This window comes from Triturus cristatus, chromosome 1_1, assembly GCF_964204655.1.
Source record: "Triturus cristatus chromosome 1_1, aTriCri1.1, whole genome shotgun sequence".
NCBI lineage: Eukaryota > Metazoa > Chordata > Amphibia > Caudata > Salamandridae > Triturus > Triturus cristatus.
This window is the reverse complement of record NC_140579.1, coordinates 562,550,195-562,572,981: the sequence shown is the minus strand read 5'-3', so window position 1 is coordinate 562,572,981 and position 22,787 is coordinate 562,550,195. Positions and strand designations below refer to the sequence as shown.

Genomic DNA, 22,787 nt, shown 5'->3' with positions numbered 1-22,787 from the left:
TGTTCCTCCTATGCTGCTGTTCCCGTCGACAATGCTCTTTCTTCACCCCTTCCCCCACCCCACAGTGGCTTCTTTTCATTTTTATTTAATCCCCCCTTCCCACTACCTATTGCTTCCACTCACCTGCACCCCTGTTGCTCCCACACCCCACTCTTTTTTGGAAGGGCCCTGCAGCTCCCATTTGTTGTTGTGCTTCTGAAATTCGCATTTGCACAAGTGAAAATTATTGTTTTTATTTACTACTCAAAGTTTCATCTACCATCTTTGTTCAGAAAACTTTTAGGGTATGTTATACGAACATTACTGTTCGATATGGAAGAACTGGTCAGCCTAGCCATGTCAGGCAGGACGCAGAAAAACGGAGTCGGAGTCCTGTTGGGCAGATGTGGGCGGGCCGAAAGAGTGGGAGAAAGTTTGAGCTGTTCAGTTTGAGCTGTACTGATGCTCGGCGTCTGCTGCCCCATCTCTGCGGTCTGCATGCACCGGGAGCATGTTTTAAGCATGTGCTCGGACAGTGGAGAGATTCGCCAAAGTTCACAAATGGACAGTCTCAGCCATGGCTAGAATGAGACACAGGAAAGAGAGGAAACTGTCAGAGGTCACACAAGGAATCCGCGCAACGCAGTGTTTAGACTAGATCAGAGAATTAAAACAAGCATCCAGAGGTCACAGGCAGCCACAGGCCGAGCAATAGCACTATTCAGATATTAGGGGAAAGTGACCTGCCCCAGGTCACACAAACAGAAAAAACAGAGCTGTGTTTAGTTCAAGTTTCGCAGTAGAAAGGCCCAGTCAAGAGAGTTTAGACTGGTTCACACAATGAAAGGGCCCAGCCACATGACACAATCAGTCACTGGCAGAGCAGGGTTTATACTAAAACCCCGGGAGAGGAAAACCCTTTTAGAGGCACCAGGTAGGGCAGAGATGAGAACATTGAGAAGCGTTCTGAGCAGCAGTAAATACGAGCTGTCAGAGATCAGTTATGGGGCTAATACAGAGAAATGGTTAGACCAAGTTAAAGAAACAAAAATCATTAGAGAGACACACCTAGTGTCAAGGCAGAGTCATCTTCAGACCAAACCATAGGAAAGCTAACATTTCTAGAGACAACTCAGTGAGCAAAGCTGTGCCTAAACCCAGCCACGTGAAAGATGTCCAGAGACCCCACTTAGTGTTTGTTCAGGCCCTTATGCACACCTGGGCACTGGACAAAGGACCTGTCAGGGATCACTCAGGGTGTCTGCCCATGTATGTGTAAAACAGGAATGGCAAGAAATGACACAACATCAGTGTCAACCATTCTTTAAGCCATCCTGATGCAGAGAATGACCTGCCAGATACCACGCAGCCAGTAAGAAATACGCTTAGAAATAGCCACAGTAAAGAACAAGCATTGGCATAGCCAATAGGTCTCGCCCGTGGGACCAACTGTATTTGCCAATTGTATTTGGTGGTCATGTACATTGCTAAAGATAGAAAAAAAAGCTATCTACACACGTCAGTCGTAGGAGCACGCACCATGCATGCATGCGCTAACAAAATGGCAAGGGTTTTGTTTACCAATCCAAGTTGGAGAGGTAAATCATATGAAAAAAGTGTGAAAGCATTTTTTATGGTGGGTGGTGGGGAACCAACACAAAACCGGGGGGGGTCGAAAGCCACATGGAGGGAAGCAACACAGGGAGCATGGAGGGTGAAAGAAACCCAGGGAAGCGCAGGTGCGGGAAGCAACACATAGGGCATGGGTAGAGGGAAGCAAGAATGAAGGCGCAGATCAGAAGCAGAACAAAGCTAAGTGGCGAGAAAGGGTGAGAATTGTGGAGTGTGGTGAGGGAGAAAAGCAAACGAGAGAGAAAGAGAGGAAGGTGGGGCTGGGGAGGAGAGCACACTGGTGAGAAAGCAACATAGGGAAGACATGGATGTGTATATCTATGGCTGGATCAGCATACAGACACTATGCTTTCACTTTTACTACTCTGTGTTTCAGGGGTCTGACCATGCAACGCTTCTCACTTCTAGCTTGAGAAAGATGCATTTTTTGGCAAAGGGTCTTAAAGGCTTTTGACTCTGTAGGTTCGGGAGACTGGCCGGAGAATACAAAGTGTTATATCCCTATTGGTGGAAGACGTAGGGACCTTATTTGCTTGCAGTTTAGACGTGGGTGACATAGAAATGCATCTTTCAAAGCTTACATACGTTGCACGTCATGAAGATTGCTAAGTCTGATCACATTTGATGGAGGGTGAGCATTTTTCCAAAACTGTTTTTGAAGAAATAATTTTGCACAGAAACAATTTTGTTTGTAGCAATTTGTTTCTGCTAAATCTTTCACTTTTGACAGGCATGTCTTCCTCCACCGAAACTAGAAGCTCATGGTCTTGTGATCATGCCTAAAAGTGGAAGGGCTTAGAGGAGCAGCATAGGGATACAAAGCCATTCACCTTTGGACCTGTTTAGTGATGCGGATTAGTGCAGGTGCACCTTGCCTCTCACCTCAACAATTAGATAGTAGCTGAGGATAGGTACAAGAACACATACCAGTGTGGATCTAAACCTGTACGCCTCGGGGACTGGTAGAGAAGCACAGGACCTTTCATCTGTAGGACCTGAATAGCTCAGGGCATTGTCTCAAAGGAATACACATACTAAAAATAATATTTCTATTTCAGAAGTAATCATCGATAAAGAGAGGCAATGATATGAGAAGACGGGAGGTAAGAAATAATGTAATTAACGCTTTTTTCAAGGAAAGAGAAGTATATGTGTGGAAAATGAATTTTAAAAATCCTAGAAAACATTTGAGAATCTAACAATATTAAGAAATAAAGCTTACAACTGCCAACAAAGGGAGAAAGCAGCAGGATTACGAGTGGGCAGATTCAATTCTGCCACCGATTTGTGAAAAAACAACGTTCATTTTTAAGCTGTGTTTTTATGGACTACATTTCCATCAAATTTGTTTCCACATTTTGTCGAATATACGGTTTGTGCAGATATTTTTGTGGAACATTTTTGCAGGCTACATTTTCCACTAATTCGGTTACGTTTCAAAATTCGTTGCACCAATACATGCTCAACCTTTTACATTAAGGGAATGTGTGAAATCATTTCACAACAGGAGCGTCACCCACTGCTTCAGCTGCAAGCTGAATGCAAACACTAAAATGATCACAACATTCAGCTTGCAGCTGAAGCCAGGCGGGCGGGGCTGGGATCCCCGCACTTCACAGGGAGAGGGGTGGTGGCAGCACCTAAAGTGTGTATGGTGCTTTGGCCGGCCGTCTCGGGCCGGACAAAGAGTCATGCACACTTTGCCTGTTCTCCACGCAGGCTGTATTACAGCCTGGGTGGAGAACATGCACAGCCTACTAGCCCCTGTCCGAGAGTCGCACCACAGCGCTCAGTGATTGGCCAGGGGAACCTGGGAGGCTGTGTGCTTCCTGCCGTGCCGAGAGGAGGACCGAAAAAGAAGAGACAGCTGTCTGCGGTAAAAAGGTAAGTCCTTTAAAAAAATATAATTTCCCCCCTCCCTCTATCCGTCCCCCAGGCCCCCTTCCCATGCCCTACCACCCCTGGTTCAACTGTTTAACAAATCTTATTCAGAAGAGATAATCTCACTCTGCACACATGCCTACCGCTCCTGCCTCAAAACAGGAAAAAGCTGAATAAATAACATGTTTTTGTTGCACTGCAGGAGACACACAAACACAAATAGATAATGACTTCCTCTAATTACTATCTCTCAGAATTAACCAGACATGAAAGGAAGTAGTAAAATTGGAGTGCCTGGTATTTCTAATCATAGTCTTAACTCTGGGATTGGAAGTTACAAAATTAACATTCAAATTGTGATTAAAAAAAAAGCTCTTCAAATGTAACTATCAGCACCACCATTCTCGAAAAAAGCATAAGAAAAAAGGAATCATTACATACATACCCAAACCTCCATGTGTGCTCATTCCCCACACCATTTTTTTTTTTTTTACGTTTTTTGTTTTTCGCAGGGGGACTGTGATACTCATTAGAAATTTGAACAATATTGTTCCTTAAATCTAATGAGTGGTGTCCACAATGATGTCATTTAATACATCACAAGTGATGTAATATGTGAGGTCCTAAACAGTGCATGATGGGGGTGCAAGTTGAAGTTAGTTGCATAAACAATAACTGGCGTATTTCAATGGTCTTTGGAATTTTTAACATTAGTTCTTGTCTCATTCCAACACCTAACTATAAGGACACTTCAACTTACGCTTGTTCAATGAATTTCTAGGACTAATTTTGATGTAAGATAATGTCATGGCACCTAACTATAACGTCAAATTTGACCTTTCTGTTTTTTCAGTGAATTTCTGGAGTTTTATTATCATAGTCTAAAATTACAAAGCATACAAGCCTTTGCGGGTGGCCTAGCCCAGTTGCACACAAAGGTTTGTCAACCAAAATGTAAATATGTTAAAATTATGGAGCTGTTAAGCAACTGAGAAAATGGGTCAGGCGAGTAAACAGATTTGGAAAGGGCATTCAGATATTATGCAGACATCTCTCTCTTGACCTATAGTTAGCCCCTTTAAAAATAAATGGTGCCCCAAATCACTAAAATCCCATGCTTGGGGGGGCGTGGTCTGGCCACAAAGGAAGACCGCCTGAATGTGAGGCTCCACTGCGAGAAGGACCCTTGATGGAGACGGCGCACTTTACACTTTACACCTCAGCTAGGATCACCCCTGTGACAGCTATGCCTTCCTACAGCAGCGCTTTTACTTGTGGCTGAATTTCAGAGTCGAACAAGCCTTTTTAGGGTTAATTCTGACTGAAATACTTTCTGCTCCGGCAAGCACGTCCTAGACCTCAGATGGCTCTTGTGTAACCGGAGACTCTGGCTGCATTCCTGAGAGGGTTTTATTAATGGGCAAAGTGGAAAAAGGGTCTGTTCCTTCAGTGCTTCAATATTTCTCAGCCAGTAAGAAGTATCTTTGCCTTCTGCTTCTGTGATGAATTCCTGCAATGACATGAGCCTTTTCAAGGTTATCTCTGACTGGAACAATTATTCTTTCACCAAATACTTCTGAAGGAACTCAGCTGTTCTATTGAAACTTCACACACAACCTTTTGTGCTTCCATTAATGTGTGAAATGTTAAAGTTCTTCACTATTTTTTCTTTTTTTTATATTCTCCAACCTTAGTCTGCCAACACCTGCAGAGAGTAAAATTCAAGAATGGAGTTCACAGGTCAACTAATACTTTTTTCTCTCCTGTGACATTCATTTCCAACATGCTTTCAGATAGACTGTTACTCTTCATTTCAAAGCGCCCTTTCATGTTGGTAATGCGCAATATCTTCACTTAATACCACCTCACTGTCCAGTGGAAATATCTTTCTGCCTATGAAGTATTATTTATGAGGAATTGCTATGGCATATTATGCGTTTTTTCGCTCAATGATGTGAACACACTGTCAGCTTTATATTGCATGTTATGAAGGTCTAATGATTATATACACAATGCAGTAGAAGATTGAGCTCTTTTTTTCTTATAATTAGTATCTTACTAGTTTTTTATGCTGATGTTGTTTTTCAGTGACAAACACTAAATATTTTATGTCATAGGATGCCATACATTGTCATTTGTGACTGATTATTTTTGTCATTATTATCGGTAAGAGACTAAAATATTCATTTACGTGAGCCGACAGGATTAAGTGTGATAAGTTTACTCTTTCACCCTCATATTAACCCCTACGTGTTCTAATTGTTTGCATCTGATTGTTAATCGCTTCATTTGTGTCTGGTTTTTTCAACACTCTGCGGACACATTTTACAGATGTCTAATCACAAAAATTACAACAAAAATTCTAAATTGTCTCCTCCTGTAGACACACATAAGCAACTGCGCACTATGCCTACTAAAGGTTCACCCCCATCACCACCTACTTCATCTTTGGTCAACTCAACCACTGAGTCAGCAGCAACTATGAATCGTATTTTGCAGGAAATTTCAACTATTAGTTGCCGTCTGACAGAAATGGATAATAACATTTCCTCCCTCACGACAGAAACCAAATCCATTAGAGCGGATATTGCGCAATTTCATCAAAAAACTGATGGGCTGGATCGGCGATTAACTGTAGTGAAAAACAGGCTTGACTCAGTACAAAACAGGGACCAGGATTTTCTACTTCTTCGCAGTAAGCTTGTTGACTTGGAAGATCGCAATAGAAGAGACAATGTTCGCTTCTTTGGATTTACGGAGAAAATTGAAGGCCAAAATGCTCGGTTATCTCTATGTAAAATTCTTCCCAAATTACTTGGTACTACTTTTGACCCACCATCCAACGTGCTCATCGTATTGGTCCTCCACGACCAAACCTGGGTTCTCGACCACGGCCTCTAATTGCGTGTTTTCTGAGACATGAGCAAGTCAGACAGATACTAATATCAGCTCACACGCAAAGATCCTACATCTATGATGATCATCAAATACATATGGCAGCTGACTTCTCGAGAGAAACCAACGAAAGAAGGAAATTATTCTTAGCTATGCGACCACAACTGCGGAAGTTGGATATCAAGTATGGCCTGTTTGACCCAGCTCGCTTCCGCCTTACTAAAAATGGTGAATCACAAGACTTTTACAACCCTGAAGACTTACAGCAGTTTCTAGACAGTTTAACAGTTCAGGATATGGATGTACAACATATTTCTCATGAGCAGTCTGGTCAAAGTTCTACACAACCTCAACAGTCGACAGATAAAAGGCATCGCAACCTTGGGGATGTGCGTCCTCGAGGTAGAGAAACAGAGCAACCTTTTCGTACACACGAGGATCAAGCGTCCGCCTTGCAGTCTGTAATTACTACCACACAAGATCAACGTAGAGATAAGTCCAGATCTCCCTTAAAATCTGCTCCAGATGGAGAATGAGTTGAGTCCCTATTTATTATCCTCATAGTTACGGTCTTAGTTAATATCGTTTTATCAACTTACCTGACTCTTTAAGTTCAGTTAGCTTACTCCTTGTGTTTACTTACATCTTACTCTTCAGCCAGAAAGATGAATAAGTTCTAATTATATTATTATAGATGATTATAATATATCACTGAGTGTTTTTCCTTATGGATATACTTACTATGTATTTTAATATGTATCTTATTTCAGTCCCTTTATCAAAAGAATTTTATTCTAAACATTATTTATAATTTTATTTCACATTGGTCATATGTTATACGCTATGATATGTGCTTTTAATGTATTACTATCTCACTTTTTAACAACAGGCTCTTTATCCATCTTTACAATGCTGACATTCTTAAATAATACCAACGTTTTTTCTTATAGTTATTTATGAATTTAAGTTATCAAATGTCGTTTATTATGTAAATATTATGAGAATTGTATTTATGAATGATAATTTTAATAGTTTACTTTAACTTCTGGTATTCATTCTCATTCATTTATTGCTTTTAGACCCGTTTAATGCTTATCTATGTTTCTTAATGAAATGTGCTTATCCTCCTAACGCATACTATTATATGTATTTGGGTCACAGGAGTTTTCACTCTCTTTACAGCTTTTCTAATTTATTGTCCTGGCTGATATTCATTTTAATTGTCCACCCTCCTTAAGGTGTCTGTACTCGTAGTGGTGCTCCAGTAAGCCCAGACCCGCGGTTAAAAGTTAAAAGTTGTAGGTAACGAATCTATATAAATTGTTTTGATTCTCTTTCATATTTTAACAGCCAGAAATATACTGATTACATCGAACATTTTGATCCCTCTAATATATATCAATAAGAACCTTCTATTACATTTTCTTATATCTTTCTCAATTGTTCTATACAATACTTTATTAGATTCTTTATTTGCTTCTTTATCACGTTTGTCCTCCATAATTATTTTTCTTTTCTTCTCTTTTTCTTTTCATATACTAAACTTTCTTAACCTGTAAAACTCTTATTTTCTTACACTTTTCTATTTCTTATCAACCAGAGTACTCTCCCTTCCCATACAGCCCTATTCCCTCCCATTGTATTCCTACCTCTTATTTTTCCCATTTTTGACTAATACATTGATTCCCAATCCCTTTTGATTGTATCCCATCATGGCTAATATTCATCCTTTATCTACCATTAATTGGAATGTCCATGGTCCATTAAACGGAAGAAGGTACTTTCTTATTTACAGTCCAAACATGTAGACATAGCTTTATTACAAGAAACGCACCTCGATGAGATTGAATCTGACAAACTTTGCAGAGATTGGGTGGGGAAGGTCATTCACAGCAGCATTCACAACAAGCATTTGCAATGCAATAGGTCTCGCATATGCGAGACTTTAATCTGTTGGCATTGTAAATGACAATGCCTTTCATTTATCCGTTTTGAAAACCAACAAATAAATAAAAGGCATTGTCATTTACAATGTTAATAGCTTAAACTCTCGCAAATGCGAGACCTGCTAATGGAAGGGAGGGAGAGGAATGAACAAAAACAGATGTGGGAAGGAAGGGGCTAGTTGGAAAAGGCCTTCTAATTGTAATGCTATCCTATTGGGGTAAGAAGGGGAAGCTGAGAAAAATTGACAATTTTAGTCCTGGTTTGGGAGGCATTATAGCTTGTGCTTTTTGCAATAGCGGTATTTTAAATCCTGGTCAGTATTATAAATATACCTTTTACCTAGTTTTTTAGCAGCCGGGGGTGCAACGAAGGGCACATGACTGTGCGAACACAGATGTGCCACTTTCGATTTATGCTGACATCAATAAAGGGAAGCATAGTTATTTTTGTTCAGAAGGAGAGAACGAAATTTATATCCAACTGCCCTGGGAAGGTCCTGGCAAAAATGTGCTTGGTTGAGTTAATTTACACATGATGGAAAGCAGGAAGAATGTTCCCGAACATGGTCTAGAAAAAAAAAACTTTTGTCACCGAGCAAACGGTAATTTTCGAATTAGGCTTTTATGTCCAACTTAGAAGCGTGTTAGTAAAGAAAAAACATCTTGGTGCCGATTACGATCCGGTAGAAAAAATCCCCGTGCGACTCGTATCCGGTCTTTTTACCGTACGAATCGTACAAGTTCCGTACGAACTGGCAATCACGATTCGCATGGGAAAAAGTCCATACGAACCGCATTTGGAATCATTCCCCACACGTCCTCGGGTCGGAAAATGTGTCCGACACGTCCTCGGACGATTTACCGTACAAACGTGAAAAGTCAAGTCCGACCGAGGAATCACGATCCCACCCGTGCGTCCGAACTCACAACCGTATGGTAAAAACAGCATCCGCACCGAACTCCCATTGCAACCATGGAGATATGTGCCCGCATACGTGCCAAACACTCCCCCCAGAACCCATACGTTCGAGTCGTACTCCCCGTTAATGTACACCCCCCCCTGTATGTACACCCGTGTACGTGTCGAACCCCCACCCATGTATGTACACCCCAGTATGTTCGAGTCGTACCCCCACCCCTGTACGTGTCATACCCCCGTGTACCTACACCCCAGTACGTTCGAGTCGTACCCCCACCCCTGTACGTGTCATACCCCCATGTACCTACACCCCAGTACGTTCGAGTCGTACCCCCACCCCTGTACGTGTCGTACCACCGTCTAAGTACACCCCAGTACGTTTGAGTCGTACCCCCACCCCTGTACGTGTCGTACCACCGTCTAAGTACACCCCAGTACGTTCGAGACGTACCCCCACCCCTGTACGTGTCGTACCACCGTCTAAGTACACCCCAGTACGTTCGAGTCGTACCCCCACCCCTGTACGTGTCGTACCACCGTGTACCCACACCCCAGTACGTTCGAGTCGTACCCCCACCCCTGTACGTGTCATACCCCCGTGTACCTACACCCCAGTACGTTCGAGTCGTACCCCCACCCCTGTACGTGTCATACCCCCGTGTACCTACACCCCAGTACGTTCGAGTCGTACCCCCACCTCTGTATGTGTCGTACCACCATCTAAGTACACCCCAGTACGTTCGAGTCGTACCCCCACCTCTGTACGTGTCGTACCACCGTCTAAGTACACCCCAGTACGTTCGAGTCGCACCCCCACCCCTGTACGTGTCGTACCACCGTGTACCCACACCCCAGTACGTTCGAGTCGTACCCCCACCCCTGTACGTGTCACACCTCCGTGTACCTACACCCCAGTATGTTCGAGTCGTACCCCCACCCCTGTACGTGTCGTACCACCGTCTAAGTACACCCCAGTACGTTCGTGTCGTACCCCCACCCCTGTACGTGTCGTACCACCGTCTAAGTACACCCCAGTACGTTCGAGTCGTACCCCCACCCCTGTACGTGTCGTACCACCGTCTAAGTACACCCCAGTACGTTCGAGTCGTACCCCCACCCCTGTACATGTCGTACCACCGTGTACCCACACCCCAGTACGTTCGAGTTGTACCCCCACCCCTGTACGTGTCATACCCCCGTGTACCTACACCCCAGTACGTTCGAGTCGCACCCCCACCCCTGTACGTGTCATACCCCCGTGTACCTACACCCCAGTACGTTCGAGTCGTACCCCCACCCCTGTACGTGTCGTACCACCGTGTACCCACACCCCAGTACGTTCGAGTCGTACCCCTACCCCTGTACGTGTCGTACCACCGTGTACCCACACCCCAGTACGTTCGAGTCGCACCCCCACCCCTGTACGTGTCGTACCACCGTGTACCCACACCCCAGTACGTTCGAGTCGTACCCCCACCCCTGTACGTGTCACACCCCCGTGTACCTACACCCCAGTACGTTCGAGTCGTACCCCCACCCCTGTACGTGTCGTACCACCGTCTAAGTACACCCCAGTACGTTCGAGTCGCACCCCCACCCCTGTACGTGTCGTACCACCGTGTACCCACACCCCAGTACGTTCGAGTCGTACCCCCACCCCTGTACGTGTCGTACCCCCGTGTACCTACACCCCAGTACGTTCCAGTCGCACCCCCACCACAACCTCCTAAGTACGGAGCGCACCCCATGCCCCAACATCACAACCGCATGTACGAGTCGTGCCAAGCCACACACAAGGACAGCACCGTACAACCAAATGGCCCATCTACACACCGTACACACGCTCAAAACGCACGTACACAACCAGGACAAAACAAAACAACACAAGAATACACTATTCGAATGGCACAAAGCCACTAAACATGGCCAACAAACACTCAAAAAACACACATTCACTGACCTGCAACTGCCAAAAACAAACAGAGGCCCTAAACACCACCACTCCTTATAACACACCCACCCAAAGTTCAAACACAGCCACACCCACCAATGGACCAATAAAAAGGGCCCACACACACAAACCATGAGCCTTTGCAACAGACTCACTGCTGCCAGACACCACAGACAACTTACAGCACCTTACTACAAGCTTCACCACACCTTACACTTGCACATCTCCACACAACCACCTTCACAAACACACCCTCATCACATTCACACACACACCTGCACAACCACACCCACACACCCACAACCATCCACCCCCCCCCACCATCCACACCCCCCCCCCATCCACACCCACACCCCTCACCATGCCCACTACCAAGAATCCAAAGTTCAGTAACCGAGAGTTGGAGGTTCTTGTCGATGAAATCCTCAGAGTCGAGCCACAGCTCTTTGGAACATTGGTCAGACAGACCAGCATTGCAGCAAAAACAGCCATGTGGCAGACCATCGTCGATGCTGTGAATGCTGTTGCGGACACCAGAAGGACCAGGCAGGAATGCCAGAACAGGTGGTACGATCTGCGGAGGAGGGTCCGAGCCAAGAGGCAGGAGGAACACAACCAGGCCAACGCCACAGGAGGAGGGCCCTCCCGCAGACCCCTACACTACCAGCCCTGGGAGGAGAGGGTGATGGCCATACTGCCGGTGGAGGCAGTCGAAGGATTAGAAGGACTCCGAGACCCGGGTGAGTACACAAACAACGCACCTCACATGGGGGGAACGGCATCCACAACCAAAATCACTAACAGGCACGCAACCACCCCAAGCCATCGCATGACTCAACCACACTCCATGAGCACGCACATGCCACTGCTGCCACCATGCCCCATGCACCCAGCTGGACAATGTCAAGTCACAGGCCACAGAAGACACCAACACATGACACGGTAACCCGGATGGCGGGAGGCTGGGCCCCAAAAATCACATAGTGCAACTCCGAAGCAGACAACAATGCCCTCTGCCCATATGGCCTAGGTCACAGCCAGACAAACAGTGTGTCCCAACACAGGAATGACTTGCCAGCAAATGGCGGACGCCTTGCATCAACACATGGGGGTGAAGGCACTGTTTTGCACATGACAGCAGCTAATGAACAGCCAACATTGTGAAAGAGTGGCAGCACACACCACCACAGCAGCAGCGCACAGACACACATCACACCCAATGGGTGCCTGGAGATCAGAAACAAACTCACATCAACAAGCCAAGGGCCACTCAAAGATCTGCTAACAGTGTGTGCCCAGGAAGCTGGGCTGAGGTGACAGAGGGTGACACACAGAGGGAGGGAGAGGGGGACAGAGAGGGAGGGAGACGGACAGAGGGAGGAGGCTGACACACAGATGGAGGGAGAGGGGGACACAGAGGGAGGGAGACACAGGGAGACGGACAGAGGGAGGAGGCTGACACACGGAGGGAGGGAAAGGGGGACAGAGAGGGAGGGAGACGGACAGAGGGAGGAGGCTGACACACGGAGGGAGGGAGAGGGGGACAGAGAGGGAGGGAGAGGGGACAGAGAGGGAGGGAGACGGACAGAGGGAGGAGGCTGACACACAGATGGAGGGAGAGGGGGACACAGAGGGAGGGAGACACAGGGACACGGACAGAGGGAGGAGGCTGACACACGGAGGGAGGGAAAGGGGGACAGAGAGGGAGGGAGACGGACAGAGGGAGGAGGCTGACACACAGATGGAGGGAGAGGGGGACACAGAGGGAGGGAGACACAGGGAGACGGACAGAGGGAGGAGGCTGACACACGGAGGGAAGGAGAGGGGGACACAGAGGGAGGGAGAGGGGGACAGAGAGGGAGGGAGACGGACAGAGGGAGGAGGCTGACACACAGATGGAGGGAGAGGGGGACACAGAGGGAGGGAGACACAGGGAGACGGACAGAGGGAGGAGGCTGACACACGGAGGGAGGGAGAGGGGGACACAGAGGGAGGGAGAGGGGGACAGAGAGGGAGGGAGACGGACAGAGGGAGGAGGCTGACACACAGATGGAGGGAGAGGAAGACACAGAGGGAGGGAGACACAGGGAGACGGACAGAGGGAGGAGGCTGACACATGGAGGGAGGGAGAGGGGGACAGAGAGGGAGCGAGACACAGGGAGAGCAAATCAGCCGTGTGGCGTGTGCAAATGTCTGCTCGTCAGCAGGTAGACTGCGTGCATGTAGACAAGGGTGGCCAGTCCCAGAACCCCCCCTCTTCCCCATGGCAAAACACAGGGCCATGTCACAACCTGTTCACGAGCACAACGACAGCTACCTGGATCATATAAGTGTGTGGATCCACTCCATGTGCACATGTACAGTGCTACACGGAAGGCGCCAATGCATGGCTCGCCACACCTGCCCACTCCACTGCTGACTGCAGTCACACTTGACGCAGCAAGTAAGACCGTGCCACACATAGTTAAAGGGGCCAAAGTGGTGCCCAAGGGACACACCCATGCACAAGTGCACTGTGAGTGGACTGCAAGACAGATCCCAATTCCAAGAGGAAATGTCCCAACTTTGAAACTGATGAAACATGGATGTTGCATGGACCAAAATTAACATTGTCTCTCTCACACACAGGTCAACGTCGTGGTTCACCCCCCAACACTGGGGGGGAAGACTCACAGGACCCGGATCTGCAGGAGCCCGATCCCACCGGCAGCGACCACTCTCACCACTCTGTGGACGACCCCGACCGACCTGGCCCCTCTGGTGTCCAACCACCTGCAGCACCTGCGTCAGGTACAACTGTGCCAACCACCACCCCCACTCCTGCCACATCCCAGGAGACACCCAGGATCCCTGCCCCAACACCACAATGCAGCCAGGCTGGCCAGGAGGGACACGGTGTCCCGGGCACCCAGGAGGAGACAGGCGACAACGCCAATGCCACCCCTCAGGGGTCCCGGAGACCCGATGTGCCCACAAGGGCAGGCCAGGTGCAAGTGGGCAGGGGTGGTGGGAGTGGAGGACAGCGGAGGCGCGAGCCTGACCAGTTGGCTGGGGAACCAGTATTTTCCCATGTCCGTAACATCCTGGACACATACCGGCAGGACACCACGGGCCTGGCCCAGGTTGTGTCCGTCCTCGAGGGGATCAAGGCCCAGCAGGCCCAGCAACATGCGGAGCTACATGCCTGTCTACTGCAACACCAACGGAGGATGGAGGACAGACAGGCTGAGCAAGTGACGGCGTTCCAGGGGATTCACGATACACTCCGTCGGATGGCCGACAACATGGCCGACCCTCCCTGTGCCAGAAGGCGGAGAACATCACCACCCACAGGGAGGGATCAGGAGGAGGAGGAGGAAACATCCGATGGAGCATCCCAGATGTCGTCACGGCCTGCTTCTGAGGGTCCCCGCAGGAGGGCGGGTCGTCCACGGAAAAGACCGTGAGGGTCGGCGCAACATCACCATCTCCCAGGACACCTGGCCTGGCACCTGGCCCACTGGAGCAACAGCATCATAGCATCAAGAGACATTCTCTGCCACATGGCCCTGCTGGTCACTGTCTGACCAATGTTGACAAAGACTGTGGCATGGACTATGAGGATTTCCAATGGCAAGGACACCAACTCCCCTACTGAACTTTGGATTCCAAACTCCCGGAAAGCCCCTCACTTTGTCCTCCCCCCCCCCCAATAATAAATCACACTATGAAGAGAAGATGCCTGCTGGTTGCATTATTACCCAACATGTGTCTTGTAAAGTCTAAACATGCCTGAGTCATCTTTTGTCTTCAACCATCCACACCCTGGGGCCTGAGTCTGGCACAGGACACATGGGTCACAGTGTATTAGGCAAGACAGACATGGAGCACCATACACACCCGTGATGGGCCCAACCAGCTGAGGGGGTGGCCGCACAACCGTGCTGACAGACACATTGAGTACAGCAACAGACATGCGCAGAGGTCAGGGATCCTGTCCAGTGTCCTGGGGGGCACCCTGGTATGTGTAGACAGGTGGCAGAACCATATCCTGCAAGCTTGAGTCCGGTGGATGCAGAGAATGGGGGCCTGGCCAACGTTGGATGCATGGGGATGGCACATGTCACAATACCCACACAGTCATGGACATCATGCCCACTACACAGTCTCAGCCCCCACACACAGCTTGCATCTTGCTACTCGACACATTGACACATAGCCACAATCAGGGAATACCATGCCAGACATGCTGGATGCACCGTGGCAACACACCAGCATTGAGTGAGAAGAGGCACCTTGGAGGCATAGGGACACCTTTATTAGTCATGTTTTCGGGAGTGCAGAGGCAACTTGAAGTACACATGAACACATCTTGTGGAGTAACATGTGGGTCCAACACTGGCACCCCCCTTCTGCAGCACAAATGCGTGTTAGCCATGGAACTGGCACACAAGCGTCGGCTAACAGCTAAACACCCACAGCTGCTCACGGAGAGCCTGCCATACACCATAGATCCGCTGATGTGGAAGTCCCACACCATGTCAAGCCAATGCTAACCGTATGTGTCCGAGGGCAGTGTCACACACATTGATGCCATCATCACAATCCACTATCCCATCACTGATGACTGTCAATCAGTCAGACCATCTATTCAGGTGTACCCAGCTGCATGTCGTGTCCCATGCTGATGCTACATGGCTGCAGAGGAACCAAACATCGACAGGGGCAGTGTGCATACATCGTGAACAACTGCCACACCCAATACACCCCTGATGCATCCCTTACCCTATGGAGACTTCAAAACGTGTCCGTGCCTGTAACGCTGAGTCAGCCCACGATGACGTGTCCATGAGGAATAGCAGTGCCACAACAATGCAACCAGCAGACGGCATGCGCAAGTACCTGGGGAAGAGAGACACACAAGAAGTCAGCCACAAAAAGCACAGCCACTTGCATGTGCATGTACTCGACACATGTTAGGATGACAACATGCTAGGTAACAATTATGACTGGGGAAATACAACCATCACTGGCACCATCACTCCAGTGACACACCCACACACACCTCTGACTCACGTGCCATACATGCAGGTGGACACACACATCACAACACATGCCACACGGGGACAAATGCGTGCACACACAGACACTGGTACTCACCACTAAGCAAAGAAGTCGCGTATGAGCCGAGTCCGGATGTCCTCCTGCGGCTCCACATCCTCCAAATCACTAGCTCCATTGCCAAGGCCTTCGTCCTCCACGGGTGGATGGTCCTCGTCATGTTGATCTAGGATGAGTGGCACAGCTTTCTCAACTGCCATGTTGTGCAGCATACAGCAGACCATGAAGATTTTGCAGACCTTTGCAGGGGCATATGGGAGGGCGCCGCCGGTCTTGTGGAGGCACCGAAAGCGGCTCTTCAGCATGCCAAACGTCCTCTCTATCACTCGCCTTGTCCGGCCATGGGCGGTGTTGTCCGCTACAACACCGCCCATGGCCGGACAAGGCGAGTGACATTACACTAGGACAGCCCACACACCTTGCCATGAAGGTGCACATGTCATGACTCACCACACAATCATTGTGAGGATGCAGACATGTCCTTGTCACGCTACTCCGTGTCCCATGCATACATGTGCACCTCACATCCGATACCACATGTGGCATGGTGTGCGGAACAGTGTGCAATGTCAATCTACACACAGACACATGTTGGTTGCTGCAACAGCTGCTGCTTTTGAGGGTGCTCCAACATCAACCTGATGGGAAGCCCCCACACATACATGACATAGTCACATTGTGCACCGTGGGTAGTGACAAGGCAGGTGTGGTAACCCCTGTAACGGGCTTCAGGGGACACTTCCGTGTGTTGGTGTCCGTGCCATGCCATTGACGCTCACCCCAAGGGTGCAGTACGACATGCACACATGTCAAAGGAGTCAAGGGCATGCCTGGCACACATTGCACCGTCACACAGTACACCTGTACACATCTCATCATACATCTGGTGCATTCTCCACTCAGGAGTAATGTTACACATCACAGCCTGTCACACCTGTGCCCCACACATGTAGTAATGCACAGACGATGGCTTGATGTCCATCCATGGACAGGTATGTCCGCCCAATTCGTACCTGTGTGCCGCCTATCACCACTGTGATGTGTAAAAACCGCCGTACTGCTGCTAAGAGGGCCTGTGTACGTTCCCAAATCACTATGGGAGTGCTGCCGTATGTGTACCCATCGTGATGGCGAGCGTACAGGCATTTGTACGGCCCGTACCACTACGAGTACGCATACGCGAGGACACCCATAGTGATAGTGAGCGTAGATGCGTGTGTACGGGCCGTTGCAATGCATTTGGGGTGCCCTAGGGCCCCGAAACGCACCGTACCTGTGTGTGACGCTCCAAATTACATAGGGGACACATGAGGGACAAGTATTAAGGCCTACATGCATGCTGGTTGTCATGGAGACCAAGTTCAAATTTCGAAATTGTTCTGGAAGGTGCACAGCAGATGTCAGTTGGAATACTTCTACTTTGTTGCAATGTGTTTGTGGGGCTGACATCATGCAGGAGAATGAAACCGATAGAGAACCCACAGACTGCTAGGTTTGAAGGGATTGGAGGAAACATAGGATGCAAATGTGAGTGACCAATCACTCTGTACTCCTGTGCATGAGATGGGCCAGCAAGGCAGATATAAGGCAGCCAGGTCCCATGAGGGAGCACTTGCCTGCACATCTCTGTATTCCACGACCCAGCTGCTGCTACTGATTCCCTGGAACCATGTCAAGGGCTGTGGAGAGGTCACAGCCATTCACCCTGGAGGAGAACATGGCTTTGGTGGATGTGATCCTCCCACGGTACCCCATGCTGTATGGGCGACCAGGTTATCAGGTGAGTGCAGTGTCCACTGCCACAGACTGTGTCCCTTTTTTGTGACTGTGATTCCTGCCATTGTGTCCAGGTGTGACACACATGCCATGTACTGTAGGGGGGGTCCCAAGGGGGGGGAATGCCTGATGTCTCCCAGCAGGGCCCTGAGACAGGAGGGGTGGGGGCCTATCACTCCCAGCAGTGCCCTGAGACAGGAGGGGTGGGTGCAGAGTCCTCCCAGCAGTGCCCTGAGACAGGAGGGGTGGGTGCCTAGCACTCCCAGCAGTGCCCTGAGACAGGAGGGGTGGGGGCCTATCACTCCCAGCAGTGCCCTGAGACAGGAGGGGTGGGGGCCTATCACTCCCAGCAGTGCCCTGAGACAGGAGGGGTGTGTGCAGAGTCCTCCCAGCAGTGCCCTGAGACAGGAGGGGTGGGGGCCTATCACTCCCAGCAGTGCCCTGAGACAGGAGGGGTGGGTGCAGAGTCCTCCCAGCAGTGCCCTGAGACAGGAGGGGTGGGTGCCTAGCACTCCCAGCAGTGCCCTGAGACAGGAGGGGTGGGGGCCTATCACTCCCAGCAGTGCCCTGAGACAAGAGGGGTGGGTGTGATGCACAGTGTGAGCCTGGATCATTGATTGTGTAGTTGCCCTCATTCCACCTGTGTCCTTCCAATGGCACGTACTGCTTTTGGCCTTCCCCCACAGGATCATGTCCCTATGACAAAGTTGCAATGCGTTGGATGCATACTATGCCTTGTTGTAAACTGCAAATGTGTTCTAATCTGTGTCCCCGTGACATGTGCAAGGTGTATTGATGTAGTGTCACTTGTTCATCCTCACAGGTAGACGCCTCTGCCAAGGAGCAGATATGGCTGGACGCCGTCAGCGCCGTGAGGAGTGCGGATGGTCGGAGGCGGCACCTGTCCCAGGTGAGGAAACGCTGGCAGGATATCCGGTGCTGGACGCGGAGGATCGCACGGCTCCTGCTGGGGGACTCACCTGAGAGCCACAAGAACTGCGGGCGCCGCCGTCTCTCCCACATCCAGAAACGTGTGCTGGCGGTGGTCTTTCCTGACTTGGACAGGCGTCTACAGGCCATGCAGCAGCCGGAAGGGGGTAGGTACATGTGTGTGTTTGTTGTGTTTCACCAGCATTTGTAAGTGCACTGTTCCATGGATACACTTCCAGGGTTTATGGTGCTGTGCAGATCCTGTTACCCACAGTGTTGCAGGCCTCACCTGCCTCCCTTCCCAACCTTGCAATGTGTTCCCTGATCTCTGTGTAGTCACTCCATCACAAAGTAATGTAGCCTGACACCTTCTGCAAGTGTACAATGCCTGCAGCGTCATGTGTGGGGGTGGTGTGTAAGAGGTTTAGTGACCTTGCCTGTGCCCTGTCCAGTTCTGGACTTGTGGGTTCCATGTCAGTTGGCACTAATGCTGATTTCAGACATGGGAGTTGATCTCTTGAGTGCGAGGCCTTCCAGCAGGCATGTCCCATGTGGTGGCCTGTGACATGATGTGCATGAGTGTGCGTTACGCATAGTGCAGGGATGTTAGCGTGTGTTGCAGTCATTTCCATTCAGGAGCATGGAGTTGTGTGGCCACTACTGTCCCCAGGGGCATCTTTTCCTAGGTATCATGTGTGTAATCCGAGAATGTCGACAATCTCTGTGTCTACAGCATAGGTTGTGCTCTGTGCCATTGTCCCCTGGCACCATGTTTATTGACGTGAGATGTATTACAAGTGTCCACTGTCCAGCCTGACATGATTTTCCAAGTTCATACTCACGGTGGCCATTGCCTGTGTGTCTTGTAGCAATCATCTGATGATGGCCATTTGTACATGATTCTTTGGACAGCCGCACCTTGGGTATTTGGTGTGCAATCTTGAATTATTGCATCCCATGTGTATTTCACCCAGACTAAGAGATGTAAGTGCTTCCTGTGTCTCCACAGATGTGTCTCATGTAGGGGGTGGGTGGGGCGGCCATGGCCTACATGTCAAGACCTGTCATCTCCTTGCTCGGACTGGCCAGTGTGTGATGTTTGTCTGGACATACACTCAAGGTGCAGCGTGCCAGTCAGGGTGGGCATGTTCTCAGTATTACCTATGCTGCATGTGCCTCTAGTTCCTGGATTTGGTCCCTGCTCATCCCAATTTCCTGCCACGCTGTGTGGTGCAGATGCAGTGCTGTATTGTCCCCAGGGCCTTGCTCCTCAGTCAGAATGCCATGTCATCTCATTTGCTATTGTGTCATGCTCTCCATAGTGTTTCCATGCCATGGTGGGTCACACAACTGTGTCTTGCAGGGCCTACGTATGTACCTTGTTTTGTAGTTGTAACTCATCCTTTGTTTCAGGCTATGCACTGTAACCTACGTAGATTGTACTCATGTGACATATGTATACAGGTGTATGATTACTTTCTGTCTCTTCACCCTGCCCACAGCATTGTCGGGGGACACGGTGGGAGACATGGACACAGACGGCGCGGAGGGACCGAGCACCAGTGCCAGCGGTGACATCGGGGCTGGCACTTCGAGTGGGACAGAGGCGGTGGAGAGTGACCCCGGGGACCTGTCGACTGGCACAACAGACTATGAAGCGGACGGGTCCGAGGATGATCACTCCGAGTGGGCGGTGGCTGCACCACCATCTGACAGCAGCCCTACATCTGGCACCGCCCCCTCCATTGGCATCAGCCGCCTCCCACGTGCTCGTGTCCCTTCCCAACGTGCCCGGTCACCACATGTCTCCTTCCTGCCAGGCACCGCACCCCCTGCCCCTGTCTCCACTGCTGCCGCCAATGCTGAGTCTGTGGACATCCAGCGGCAGTTGCAGATTGGTCAGACTGCGATCCTTAATGTCCTCCATGCCCACAGCCAGGTCCTCAACAACATGGAGGCATACTTGGAGGGCATTCATTCATCGCAGGCTGACCAACGCAACTTGCTGAGGTCCATAGACTCCACACTGACTGCAGCAGTGGGTCTCCTGCAGCGCTACGTCCCACCCCCTACCCCTGCTCCTTCCACACTTCCCACTCCCATGCCTGTCCAACATACACTCAGACGTAAGCATGCAACCACCACAACAGACACAGGCACCACACCAGCAGGGAAGGTCCGCCGCACACCTCCTTACACGCACACACAGGGTGCAGTAGGCACACCCACTGGGTCGGGGGGCAAACGTGTGACACGCAGCCAGAGTGGGAGTCCACATTCCACCCAACCCACTCCCTCCAAATCCCCTCCCCTCAGCTCTCCTGGCCACATCTCCCCCAAAGACTCCTTCATGGCCGCTCTGTCCCTGAGCCCCACAGTGACACCACCCCGCAAGCGGTCAAGGAGGTCCCCGGTCATGGTGCTTGATTCCCCCCCCTGTCCACACCCTCCCACAGTGGCGCTGCGACCCATCCCTCTGACCCCCCCCCCCTCCTTGGGGCCTGTGGTTCCTTCGGGTGCAGGGGAGTCCCTGGAGGACCTTGCTAAGGTGTGCAGTGAGATCCTGGCCTCCGCCTTTGGCCCTGCCCCACCCCCTGTGGTGGAGTCCTCCATCCCTGCAAACACGACACCTACCCTTCACCCTCCTGTCCCTGCGGTGCCTGTTTCTTCCCCCCCACATGATGCCCTGACCCCCGTGGAAGACGACAGATTGTAACTGTGCAGGCAAGCTAGGGGACACGCATCCCACTGTGTCCCCCATCCAGTTGGGACTCCTGGACTGCCCTATGGCCTTTGTTGAAATTGGAATCACGTCATACTAGTTTTTTTCTCATGCTGAATAAAGCTATTTATTTTTGCCCTTGGAACACTCCTGCATTGCTGGCCTTGCTGTTGGTGGGGCTGCTACATGGTTGTGGGTGTTGGTCATGTGTTGGGTGTGTGGGAAATGTAGTAGTGTGCTGCTCATAGGGGGGACCCTGGGATCTGTGTGCCATCACACGGTGTTAGCTACCTTTCTCCATTCATGTATGCAGTTGCTGCATGTGGCAATTGTCCCAAGGTGTATTCCTTCCTCTGTGTACCCTGACTTCTTCCCTGCAGGGTGTCCCCTGACTTTGGCACAGAGCTGTGTGTCCATTAGCTGGGTGTGTGACGTAGTCCTTCACCTTTGCACATGCATGCTGAGCGATGTCTCCACCTGCGTCATTCGTGGCATCCTTGGTAGTCATTGTACTTGTGTATGTGGCCTATTGACATGACTTCATGTGTACATGTTTTCTTTTCTGCGCTATGCATGCGTATACTCCCAGCCTCGAACACATGTGGTACATGTACTGCAGGGTCTTTGTGCACCTGACTGAAATTTGTGGGCATGGTATCTGTGACTACTCCACCCTTTGCGTTCCATGGGCACTGCTGGGAGTGATAGGCACTCACCCCTCCTGTCTCAGGGCACTGCTGGGAGGACTCTGCACCCACCCCTCCTGTGTCTGGGCACTGCTGGGAGGACTCTGCACACACCCCTCCTGTCTCAGGGCACTGCTGGGAGGACTTTGCACCCACCCCTCCTGTCTCAGGGCACTGCTGGGAGTGATGGGCACCCACCCCTCCTGTCTCAGGGCACTGCTGGGAGGACTCTGCACCCACCCCTCCTGTGTCTGGGCACTGCTGGGAGTACTCTGCACACACCCCTCCTGTCTCAGGGCACTGCTGGGAGGACTCTGCACACACCCCTCCTGTCTCAGGGCACTGCTGGGAGGACTCTGCACACACCCCT

At 50.1% G+C, this 22,787-nt stretch overlaps 1 protein-coding gene and 1 long non-coding RNA gene across 3 annotated transcripts in view; one reads left to right on the top strand and one right to left on the bottom strand.

Moving 5' to 3' along the window:
* The window catches only part of LOC146870631 (uncharacterized), a 33,994-nt gene extending 28,073 nt beyond the window's left edge, over window positions 1-5,921 (top strand). Inside the window, exons 2-3 of the long non-coding RNA XR_014959423.1 lie at window positions 2,670-2,714; window positions 5,876-5,921. This is a non-coding gene — a long non-coding RNA (uncharacterized LOC146870631). The remainder of the gene's footprint in view (window positions 1-2,669; window positions 2,715-5,875) is intronic.
* NAV1 (neuron navigator 1) overlaps window positions 1-22,787 on the bottom strand; it is a 2,160,095-nt gene that overhangs the window by 2,078,805 nt on the left and 58,503 nt on the right. The gene's annotated exons all lie outside the window — the stretch shown is intronic.